This window comes from Chlorocebus sabaeus, chromosome 1, assembly GCF_047675955.1.
Source record: "Chlorocebus sabaeus isolate Y175 chromosome 1, mChlSab1.0.hap1, whole genome shotgun sequence".
NCBI classification, from domain to species: domain Eukaryota; kingdom Metazoa; phylum Chordata; class Mammalia; order Primates; family Cercopithecidae; genus Chlorocebus; species Chlorocebus sabaeus.
This window is the reverse complement of record NC_132904.1, coordinates 65267061-65279424: the sequence shown is the minus strand read 5'-3', so window position 1 is coordinate 65279424 and position 12364 is coordinate 65267061.

Below are 12364 nucleotides of genomic sequence, written 5' to 3'. Positions count from 1 at the left end.
CCCCAATGCTGTATGAGAAGAGAGGTATAACTGAGTGAAATGCACACGTCACAAAGCAGTTCCTTAGAAAGCTTCTCTCCAGTTTCTATCTGAACATATTTCCTTTTTCAACATAAGCCTCAAAGTGCTTCTGAATATCCCTTCGCACGCTAAAGAAAAACAGTGTTAGAAAACTGCTCAATGAAAAGAGAAGCTTAACTGAGCAAGAGGAATTCACACGACACAGAGGAGTTTCACAGAAACCTTCCCTCTGGATATTACCTGAGGATATTTCTTTCCCCATATTCTAAAGTGCGTTCCCAAATGTCCTTTCTGAGATTTCACAGGAACAGTGATTTCAAAGAGCTCAATCCAAAGAATGATTTAACACTATGACTTGCATACAAACATCACGAAAGAGTTGCTCAGAAAGCTTCTCTTCAATTTTCAATGGAAGACATTTCCTTGCTTGCCACACGCCTCCGGTTGTCACTTAATATTCCTTCGCAGAATCCCAAAAGACAGACTTTCCAAACTCGGAAATGTAGAGTAATCTTTAACTCTGTGAAATGAATGAACATGTCAGAGAGCAGTTTCTTGGAATGCTTCTTTCCGGATTTTATTTGATGACATTTCACTTTTCACCATAGTCTTCAATGAGCTCTGAATATCACTTTTTTAGTTTTACAGGAACAGTGTTGAAACAGTGTCTTATAAGAAGAAAGGTATAACACCCTGATTGGAATGCACACATCACCAAGCAGTTTCTCAGAAAGCTTCTCTCCAGTTTTTATCAGATGATATTTTCCTTTTCAGCTTTGGCTCGAATGTGACCCCAAATATCCCATCACGGATCCATCCATGACGGAGTTTCCAAGCTGCGTAATGTAAAGAAAGCTTTATCTATGTGAGATGAATAAAGATAGTGAAAAGCAGATTCACAGAAAGATTCTTTCCAGTATTTATCTGAATATATTTCCTTTTTTAACATAGTCCTGTATGTGCTCCCGAATGTCCCTTTGTGGATCCATCCCTGACAAAGCTTCCAAGCTGCGTAATGTAGAGAAAGCTTTATCTATGTGAGATGAATACACATATCCAAAAACAGTATCACAAAAGGGTTTTCCCAATGCTGTATTAGAAGAGAGTTATAATAGTGTGAGTGGAATGCACATGTCACAAAGCAGTTCTGCGGAAAGCTTCTCTCCAGTTTCTATCTCAACATATTTTGTTTTTCACCGTAAGCCTCAAAGTGCTGACGTATATACCTTTATAAGCTATACATGAACAATGTTAGAAAACTGCTCAATGAAAAGAGAAGCTTAACTGAGCGAGAGGAATTCACACGACACACAGCAGTTTCACAGAAAGATTCCTTCTGGTTTTTATCTGAGGATATTTCTTTCACCATATTCTAAAGATCGTTCCCAATAGTCCCTCCTCAGATTCCACAGAGGCAGTGAATTCAAACTGCTCAATCCAAAGAATGATTTAACTCTATGAGATGAATACACACATCACAAAGCAGTTGCTCAGAAAGCTTCTCTGCAGTTTTCATCGAAAGACATTTCGTTGCCCACCACAGGCGGATGGGCACCACTTAATATCCCTTCACAGATTACTGAAAGACAGAATTTGCAAACAGGGCAATGTAGAGAAAGCTTTACCACTGTGAAATGAATGCCCATATCTGAAAACAGTTTCTTGGTATGCTTCTTTCTGGGTTTTATGTGAGGATACATCACTTTTAGCTATGGTCTTCAATGCGCTCCAAAATATCACTTTTTCGTTTTACAGAAACAGTGTTCAAATACTGCCTTATGAGAAAAGAGGTATAACTCTCTGAGAGGAATGCACACATCACAAAGCAGCTTCTCAGAAAGCTTCTCTCCAGTTTTTATCGGAATATATTTCCTTTTCGCAATAGGCCTGAATGCACTTTCAAATATCCCATCACGGATCCGTCCATGACGGAGTTTCCAACTGCGTAATATAAACAAAGTTTTATCTATGTGAGATGAATAAACAGAGCAAAAAGAAGATTCTCAGAAAGCTTCTTTCTAGTTTTTCTCTGAAGATATTTCCTTTTTCACCATATTCCTGTATGTGCTCCCGAATATCCCTTTGTGGATCCATCCATGACAGGGTTTCCAAGCTGCAAAATGTAGAGAAAGATTTTTCTATGTGAGATGAATACACATATCTAAGAACAGTTTCACAGAAAGGATTTCCTAGATGTTGTATGAGAAGAGAGGTATAACACTGTGAGTGGAATGCACACGTCACAAAGCAGCACTTCGGAAAGCTTCTCTCCAGTTTCTATCAGAACATATTTTCTTTTTCACTGAAAGCCTCAAAGTGTTCCCGAATATCCCAATGCACGCTAAACATAAACAGCGTTAGGAAACTGCTCAATGAAAAGTGAAAGTTAACTGGGTGAGTGGAATTCACACGACACAGAGCAGTTTCACAGGAAGCTTACTTCTGGGTTTGATCTGAAGGTTTTTTTTTTTCAGTATATTCTAAAGAGCATTCACAAATTTCCTTTCTCAGGTTCCACAGAAACAGTGATTTCAAACTGCTCAATCAAAAGAATGATTTAACTCTATGAGATGAATACACCCATCACAAAGCAGTTGCTCAGAAAGCTTCTTTCCAGTTTTCAAGGGAAGACATTTTCTTGATCACCACAGGCCTCCGGACACCTCTTAATATCCCTTCACAGATTCCTCAAAGATACAGTTTCCAAATTGGGCAATGTAGAGTAAGTTTTTTCTCTGTGATATGAAAACACATGTCAGAGAGTAGTTTCTTGGAAGGCTACTTTTTGGGTTTTATTTGAGATATTTCACTTTTTGTCATAGTCCTCAATGCGTTCTGAAATATCACATTTTCGGTTTTGCACAACAGCGTCCAAACACTGCCTTATGAGAAAAGAGGTATAACTCCCTGAGTGGAATGTACACATCACAAAGCAATTTCTCTGAAAGCTTCTCTCTGGTTTTTGTCTGAAGATATTTCGATTTTCCCCATAGTCCTGAATGTGCTCCCGAACGTCCCTTCATCGATCAGTACATGACAGTGTTTCCAAGCTGTGTAAGGTAAAGAAAGCTTTATCTATGTGAAATGAATAAACATTGCAAAAAGCAGATCCACAGAAATCTTCTTTCCAGTTTTTATCTTAAGATATATCTTCTATTGCCATAGTCCTGAGTGTGCTCCCGAATGTCCCTTCTGGGACCCGTCCATGACAGAGTTTCCAAGCTGCGGTAATGTAAAGGAAGCTTTATATATGTGCAATGAATACACAAATCACAGAGTAGTTTCATACAGAGATTCTTTCCAGTTTTTGTCTGAGGCTATTTCCCACTTCACCATAGGCATCAACATGCTCCTGAATATCATTTACTACCTTCTTCTCCAAAAGGGTATCCCCTATGCTGTATGAGAAGAGAGGTATAACACTGTGAGTGGAATGCACATGTCACAAAGCAGTTCCTCGGAAAGCTTCTCTCCAGTTTTGGTCTGAACACATTTCTTTTTTGCCGTAAGCCTCAAGGCGCTCCCAAATATCTTTTCACCTGCTAAACATAAACAGGGTTAGAAAACTGCTCAATGAAAAGAGAGGCTTAACTGAGCAAGTGGAATTAAGACGACACAGAGCGGTTCCACATAATGCTTCCTTCTGGATTTTACCTGAGGATATTTCTTTCTATATATTCTAAAGAGCGTTCCCAAATGTCCTTCCTCAGATTCCACAAAAACAGTGATATCAAACTCTTCAATCCAAAGGATGATTTAACTCTATGAGATGCATACACACATCACAAAGCAGTTGCTCAGAAAGGTTCTCTCCAGTTTTTAGCAGAAGACATTTCCTTGCTGGCCACTGGTCTCCAGTTGCCACTTGATATCCTTTCGCAGAATCCCCAAAGACAGATTTTCCAAACTGGGAAATGTAGAGGAACCTTTAACACCCTGAAATGAATGCACACATCAGAGAGCAGTTTCATAGAATGCTTCTTTCTGGGTTTTATTTCAGGATATTTCACTTTTCACCATAGTCATCTCCCATGAGCTTCGAAATATTATTTTTTGGTTTTACAGGAACAGTGTTCAAACACTGCCTTATGAGAAAAGAGGTATAATTCTCTGAGTGGAATGCACACATCACAAAGCAGTTTCTCAGAAAGCTTCGGTCCAGTTTTTATCTGAAGATATCTCCTTTTTCACTGTAGGCCTGAATGTGCTACCAAACATCCCTTCAAGAATCCTTCCATGACGGAGTTTCCAAACTGCATGATATAAGGAAAGTTTTATCTATGAGAGATGAATAAACATATCTATCACAAAGCAGTTTCACAGAAATCTTCTTTCCAGTTTCTGTCTGAGGATATATCCTTTTTCACCATAGCCATCTATTTATGCCTGAATGTCCCTTGGTAGCTTTTTCTCCAAAAGGCAATCCCCAATCCTCTATGAGAAGAAAGGTATAATTCTGTGATTGGAATACACATGTCACAAAACGGCTCCTTGGAAAGCTTCTTTCCATTTTCTGTCTGAACATATTTTTTTTTCACAGTAAGCCTCAAAGTACTCACGAATATCCCTTAGCAGACTTAACAAAAACAGTGTTACAATACTGCTGAATGAAAAGAGCAGCTTAACTGTGTGAGTGGAATTCACACAACACAGAGCAGTTTCACATAATGCTTCCTTCTGGTTTCTATCTGAGGTTATTTCTTTTTCAGGATATTCTAAAGAGCATTTCTAAATGTCCTTTCTCACATTCCACAAAAACAGTGATTTCAAACTGCTGAATCCAAAGAATGATTTAACTCTATGTGGTGAATTCAAACATCACATAAGAGTTGCTCAGAAAGCTTCTCTCCATTTTTCAATGGAAAACATTTCCTTGTTCACCACATGTCTCCGGTTGCCACTTAATATCTCTTTTCAGAATCTTCCAAGACAGTCTTTCAAAACTGGAAAATGTAGAGTAAGTTTTAACTCTGTGAAATGAACGGACATATCAGAGAGCAGTTTCTTCGAATGCTTCTTTCTGGTTTTTTTTTTTTTTTTTTTTTTTTAACGATTTTCACTTTTCTCCATAGTCTTCAATGTGTTCTGAATATCACTTTTTTAGTTTTACAGGAACAGTGTTCAAGCAGTGCCTTATGAGAAGAAAGTTATAACTCCCTGAGTGGAATGCAAACATCACCAAGCAATTTCTTCAAAAACTTCTCTCCAGATTTCTTCTGATGATATTTCCTTTTCACCATAGGCCTGAATGTGATCCCAAATACCCCTTCGTGGATCCATCCATGACGGAGTTTCCAATCTGTGTAATGTAAAGAAAGCTTTACCTATGTGAGATGAATAAACATAGCAAAAACCAGGTTCACAGAAAGCTTCTTTTCAGTTTTTATCTGAAGATATTTCCTTTTTCACCATAGTCCTGAAAGTGCTCCTGAATGTCCCCTTGAGGATCCGTCCATGAGAGAGTTTCCAAGCTGTGTAATGTAAAGGAAGCTTTATTTATGGGAGGTGAATACACATATCACAAAGCAGTTTCATAGAAAGCTTCTTTCCAGTTTTTGTCTGAGGCTATTTCCCTTATCACTATAGGATTCAACATGCTCCTGAATATCACTTGGTACTTACTTCTCCAAATGAGTTTCCCCGATGCTGTATGAGAAGAGAGATATAACACTGTGAGTGGAATGCACATGTCACAAAGCAGTTCCTCGGAAAGCTTTTCTCCAGTTTCGGTCTAAATATATTTCCTTTTTCACCATAACCTCAAAGCACTCCCGAATATCCTTTCAGACACTAAACATAAACAGGTTTAGAAAACTGCACAATGAAATGTGAGGTTTAACTGAGTGAGAGGAATTAAGACAAAACAGAGTAGATTCACAGAAAGCTTCCTTCTGGATTTTACCTGAGGATATTTCTTTCTCCATATTTTAAGGAGCATTGCCAAATGTCCTTTCTCAGATTCCACAAACACAGTGATTTCAAAGTACTCAATCAAAAGAATGGTTTAACTTGATGAGATGAATACACACATCGCAAAGCAGTTGCTCCAAAAGTTTCTCTCCAGTTTTCATCAGAAGACGTTTCATTTCTCACCACAAGCCTCCGGGCACCATTTAATATCCCTTCACAGATTCCTCAAACACAGAGTTTCCATACTGGGAAACATAGTGTAAGCTGTAACTCTAGAAATGTATGCACATGTCAGAGAGTAGTTTCTTGGAAAGCTTCTTTCTGGGTTTTATTTCAGGATATTTTATTTTTTGCCATAGTCTTCAATGTGCTGCAAAATATCACTTTCAGCTTTACAGGAACTGTGTTCAAACACTGCCTTATGAGAAAAGAGGTATAACTCCCTGAGTGGAATGCACACATCACAAAGCAGTTTCTCAGAAAGCTTCTCTCCAGTTTTCAGCTGAGGTATCTCCTTCTTCATCGTAGGCCTGAATGTGCTCCCGAAGGTTCCTTCGCGAATCCGTCCATGACACAGTTTCAAAACTGCGTAATAGAAAGAGAGCTTTATCTATGTGAGATGAGTAGATATATCTAACACAAAGCAGTTTCACAGAAAGCTTCTTTCCAGTTTTTGTCTGAGGATATTTCCTTTTTCACCATAGCCATCCATATACTCCCGAATGTCCCCTGGTAGCTTTTTCTCCACATGGGATTTCCCAATCCTCTATGAGAAGAAAAGTATAACTCTGTGAGTGTAATGTACACGTCACAAAGCAGCTCCTTGGAAATATTCTCTCCAGTATCTACCTGAAGATATTTCCTTTTTCACCATAAGCCTCAAAGCGCTCCCAAGTATCCCTTAACTGACTACGTTAAACAGTGTTAGAAAACTGCTCAATGAAAACAGAAACTTAACTGTGTGAGTGGACTTCACGTGACCTAGAGCAGTTTCACAGAAAGATTCCTTCTGGTTTTTATGAGAGGGTATTTGTTTTTCAGCATATTCTTAAGAGCCTTCTCAAATGTGCTATCACAGGTTTCACAGAAACAGTGGTTTCAAACTGCTCAATTCAAAGAATGATTTAACTCTATGAGATTAATACACACATCACTAGGTAGTTGCTCGAAATCTCCTCTCCAGTTTTAATCGTAAGAAGTTTCTTGTCTCACCACAAGCCTCTGGGGGCCACTTAATATCCTTTCACAGATTCCTCAAAGACAGATTTTCCAAACTGGGCAATGTAGTGTAAGCTTTAATGCTCTGAAATGAATGCACACGTCAGAGAGCAGTTTCTTGGAACACCTCTTTCTGGGTTTTATTTCAGGATATTTCACTTTTTGCCGTAGTCTTTAATGCGCTGCAAAATATCACTTTTTCAGTTTTATAGGAACAGTGTTCAAACACTGCCTTATGAGAAAAGAGGTATAACTCCCTGAGTGGAATGCACACATCACAAAGCAGCTTCTCAGAAATCTTCTCTGCAGTTTTTATCTGAAGATATTTCCTATATCCCACAGGCTGGAATGTGCTCTTGAATGTTTCTTCACGAATCCACTGATGACGCAGTTTCATAACTGCATAATAGAAAGAAAGTTCTATCTATGTGTGATGAATAGACATATCTATCACAAAGCAGTTTCTCAGAAAGCTTCTCTCCAGTTTTTATCTGAAGATATCTCCTATATCCCCACAGGCCTGAATGTGCTCCCCAAACTCCCTTTGCGAATCCATCCATGACGTAGTCCCAAAACTGCGTAATAGAAACAAAGTTTTATCTATGTGAGATGAATAGACATATCTATCACAAAGCAGTTTCAGAGAAAGCTTCTTTCCAGTTTTTGTCTGAGGAGATTTCCTTTTTCACCATAGCCATCCTTATACTCCCGAATGTCCCCAGGTAGTGTTTTCTCCAAACGTGACTTCCCAATCCTCTACAAGAAGAAAAGTAAAACTCTTTGAACGGAATGCACACTTCACAAAGCAGCTCCTTAGAAATCTTCTCTCCAGTATCTATCTGAAGATATTTCCATTTTCACCGTAAGCCTCAAAGCGCTGCTGAGTATCCCTTAGGTGACTAACTTAGAACAGTGTTAGAATACTACTCAACGAAAATGGAAGCTTAACTGTGTGAGTGGACTTCATGTGACCTAGAGGAGCATCACAGAATGTTTCCTTGTGAGGTTTATTGGAGGGTATTTCTTTTTCTGCATATTCTTAAGAGTGTTCCCAAATGTCCTTTCTCAGGTTCCACAGAAAGAGTGATTTCAAACTGCTGAAACCAAAGAATGATTTAAATCTATGAGATGAATACACACATCACAAAGCAGTTGCTCCAAAAAATTCTCTCCAGTTTTTCATCGGAAGATGTTTCCTTTATCACCACAACCTTCTGGGTGGCACTTAATATCCCTTCAGAGATTCCTCAAAGACAGAGTTTCCAAACTGGGCAACGTAGTGTAAGCTTTAACACTCTGCAATGAATGCACACGTCAGAAAGCAGTTTCTTGGAATGCTTCTTTCTGTGTTTTATTTTCAGGTTTTCACTTTTCACCATCGTCTTCAATGCGCTGCAAAATATACCTTTTTCAGTTTTACAGGAACAGAATTCAAACCCTGCCTTATGATAAAAGAGGTATAACCACCTGACTGGAATGCACACATCACAAAGGAATTTCTCAGAAGGTTTCTCTTCAGTTTTTGTATGAGCATATCTCCTATTTCCCCACAAGCCTGAATGTGCTCCCGAGTGTCGCTTCCCGTATCTGTACATGATGCAGTTTCAAAACTGCATAATAGAAAGAAAGTTTTATCTATGTGAGATGAATAGACATATCTATCACAAAACAGTTCCACAGAAGGCTTCTTTCCAGTTTTTGTCTGAGGATATATTCTTTTTCACCATAACCATCTATATACTCCTGAATGTACCCAGGTAGCTTTTTCTCCAAACGGGATTCCCCAATCCTCTCTGAGAAGAAAAGTATAAGTCAGTGAATGGAATGCCCATGTCACAAGGCAGCTCCTCGGTAATCTTCTCTTCAGTATCTATCTGAAGATATTTTCGTTTTCGCCGTAAGTCTCAAAGCGCTCCCAAGTATCCCTTAGCTGACTAACCTAAACCAGTGTTAGAAAACTGTTCAATGAAAACAGAAGCTTAACTGTGTGAGAGGAATCCACATGATGTAGAGCAGTTTCACAGAAAGTTTCCTTCTGTTTTCAATCTGAGGTTATTTCTTTTTCAGCATATTCTTAAGAGCATTCCCAAATGTCCTTTCTCAGGTTTCACAGAAACAGTGATTTCAAACTGCTCAATCCAAAGAATGATTTAACTCTATGAGATGAATACATACATCACAAAGCAGTTGTTCCGAAAGCTACTCTCCAGTTTTTCATCAGAAGACACTTCCTTTCTCACCACAAGCCTTCGGGCACCACTTAATATCCCTTCACAGAGTCCTCAAAGACATAGTATCCAAAATGGCAATGTAGTGTAAACTTTAACTCTCTTAAATGAATGCACACGTCAGAGAGGAGTTTCTTGCAACACTTCTTTCTGCGTTTTATTTTCGGATTTTCACTTTTCACCATAGTCTTCAATGAGTTCCGAACTATCACTTTTTCGGTTTTACAGGAACAGTATTCAAACACTGCCTTTTGATAAGAGATATAACTGCCTTAGTGGAATGTACACATTACAAAGCAGTATCTCAGAGAGCTTCTCTCTAGTTTTTATATGAGGATATCTCCTATTTCCCCACAGGCCTGAATGTGCTCCTGAATGTCGCTTCATGTACCTGCACATGATGCAGTTTCAAAACTCAGTAATAGAAAGAAAGTCTTATCTATGTGAGATGAATAGACATATCTATCGCACAGCAGTTTCACAGAAAATTTCATTCCAGTTTTTGTCTGAGGATACTTCCTTTTTCACCGTAGCTGTCCATATACTCCCGAATGTACCCTGGTGGGTTTTTCTCCAAACAGGATTCCCCAATCCTCTCTGAGAAGAAAAGTATAACTCTGTGAGTGGAATGCACACATCACAAGGCAGCTCCTTGGAAATCTTCTCTCCAGTATCTATCTGAAAATATTTCCGTTTTCACCATAAACCTCAAATTGCTCCCGAGTATCCCTGAGCTGACTAATTTAAAACAGTGTTAGAATACTGCTCAATGAAAACAGAAGCTTAACTGTGCGAGTGGACTTCACATGACCTAGAGCAGTTTCACAAAAGGATTCCTTCTGTTTTTTATCAGACGGTATTTCTTTCTCAGCATATTCTTAAGAACATTCCCAAATGTCCTTTCTCAGATTCTACGGAAACAGTGATTTCAAACTGCTCAATCCAAAGAATGATTTAACTCTATGAGATGAGTACACATATCACAAAACAGTTGTTCCAAAAGCTTCTCTCCAGTTTTCATTGGAAGACGTTTTCTTTCTCACCACAAGCCTCTGGGCGCCACTTAATATCCCTTCACAGATTCCTCAAAGACAGAGTTTCCAAACTGGTCAACATAGTGTCAGCTTTAACTCTCTGAAATGAATGCACACGTCAGAGAGCAGTTTCTTGGAACACTTCTTTCTGGGTTTTATTTTCGGATTTTCACTTTTTCCATAGTCTTCAATGCATTGCAAAATATCACTTTTTCAGTTTTACAGGAACAGTATTCAAACACTACCTTATGATAAAAGAGGTAAAACTTCCTGAGTGGAATGCACATATCACAAAGGAGTTTCTCAGAAAGTTTCTCTCCAGTTTTTATTTGAGGATATCTCCTATTTCCACACAAGTCTGAATGTGCTCCGAGTGTCACTTCGTGTATCCATACATGATGCAGTTTCAAAACTGCATAATAGAAAGAAAGTTTTATCTATGTGAGATGAATATACATATCTATTGCAAAGGAGTTTCACAGAAAGCTTCTTTCCAGTTTTTGTCTGAGGATATTTCCTTTTTCACTGTAGCCGTCCATATACTCCCGAATGTCCCCTGGTAGCTTTTTCTCCAAACGGGATTCCCCAATCCTCTTTGAGAAGAAAAGTGTAACTCTCTGAGTGGAATGTTCATGTCACAAGGTAGCTCCTCAGAAATCTTCTCTCCAGTATCTATCTGAAGATATTTCAGTTTTCACCATAAGCCTCAAAGCGCTCCCAAGTATCCCTTAGCTGACTAACCAAAAACAGTGTTAGAATACTGTTCAATGAAAACAGAAGCTTAACTGTGTGTGTAATCCACATAACCTAGAGCAGTTTCATAGAAAGTTTGCTTCTGGTTTTTATCGGAGGGTATTTCTTTTTCAGCATATTCTTTAGAGCGTTCCCAGATGTCCTTCCTCAAGTTCTAAAAAAAGGTTGATTTCAAACCACTCAATCCAAAGAATTTTTAACTCTATGAGATGAATACACACATCACAAATTAATTGCCCCGAAAGCTTCTTTCCAGTTTTCATTGGAAGACGCATCCTTTCTCACCACAAGCATCCATGCGTCACTTTATATACCATCACAGATTCCTCAAAGACAGAGTTCCTAACTGGGCAACGTAGTGTAAGCTTTAACTCGCTGAAATGAATGCACACGTCACAGAGCAGTTTTGTGCAAAGCGTCTTTCTGGGTTTTATTTGCGAATTTTCACTTTTCACCATAGTCTTCAATGCGATGCAAAATATCACTTTTTCAGTTTTACAGGAAGAATGTTCAAACACTGCCTTATGAGAAAAGAGGTATAACTCCCTGAGTGTAATGCACACATCACAAAGCAGTTTCTCAGAAAACCTCCGTCCAGTTTTTGCCTGAACATATTTCCTATTTATCCACAGGACTAAAGGGGCTCCCAAGTGTCCCTTTGCGATTCCGTCCATGATGCTGTTTCAAAACTGCGTAAAAAAGAAAGTTTAATCTATGTGAGATGAATAGTCATACATATCACAAAGCAGTTTCATAGAAAGCTTCTTTCCAGTCTTTGTCTGAGGATATTTCCTTTTTCACTATAGCCGACCATATACTTGCGAATGTCCCCTGGTAGCTTTTTCTCCAAACAGGATTCCCCAATCCTCCATGAGAAGTAAAGTATAACTCTGTGAGCAGAATGTACACGTCACAAAGCAGCTTCTCAGAAATCTACTATCCAGTATCTATCTGAAGATATTTCCTTTTTCACTGTAAGCCTTAAAGCGGTCCTGAGTATCCCTTAGCTGACTATCCTAAAACAGTGTTAGAATACTCCTCAATGTAAACAGAAGCTTAAATGTGTGAGTGGACTACACGTGACATAGAGTAGTTTCACAGAAAGTTTCCTACTGGTTTTATTGGAGGGTATTTCCTTTTCAGCATATTCTCAAGAGCATTCCCAACTGTCCTTTCTCATGTTCCACAGAAACAGTGATA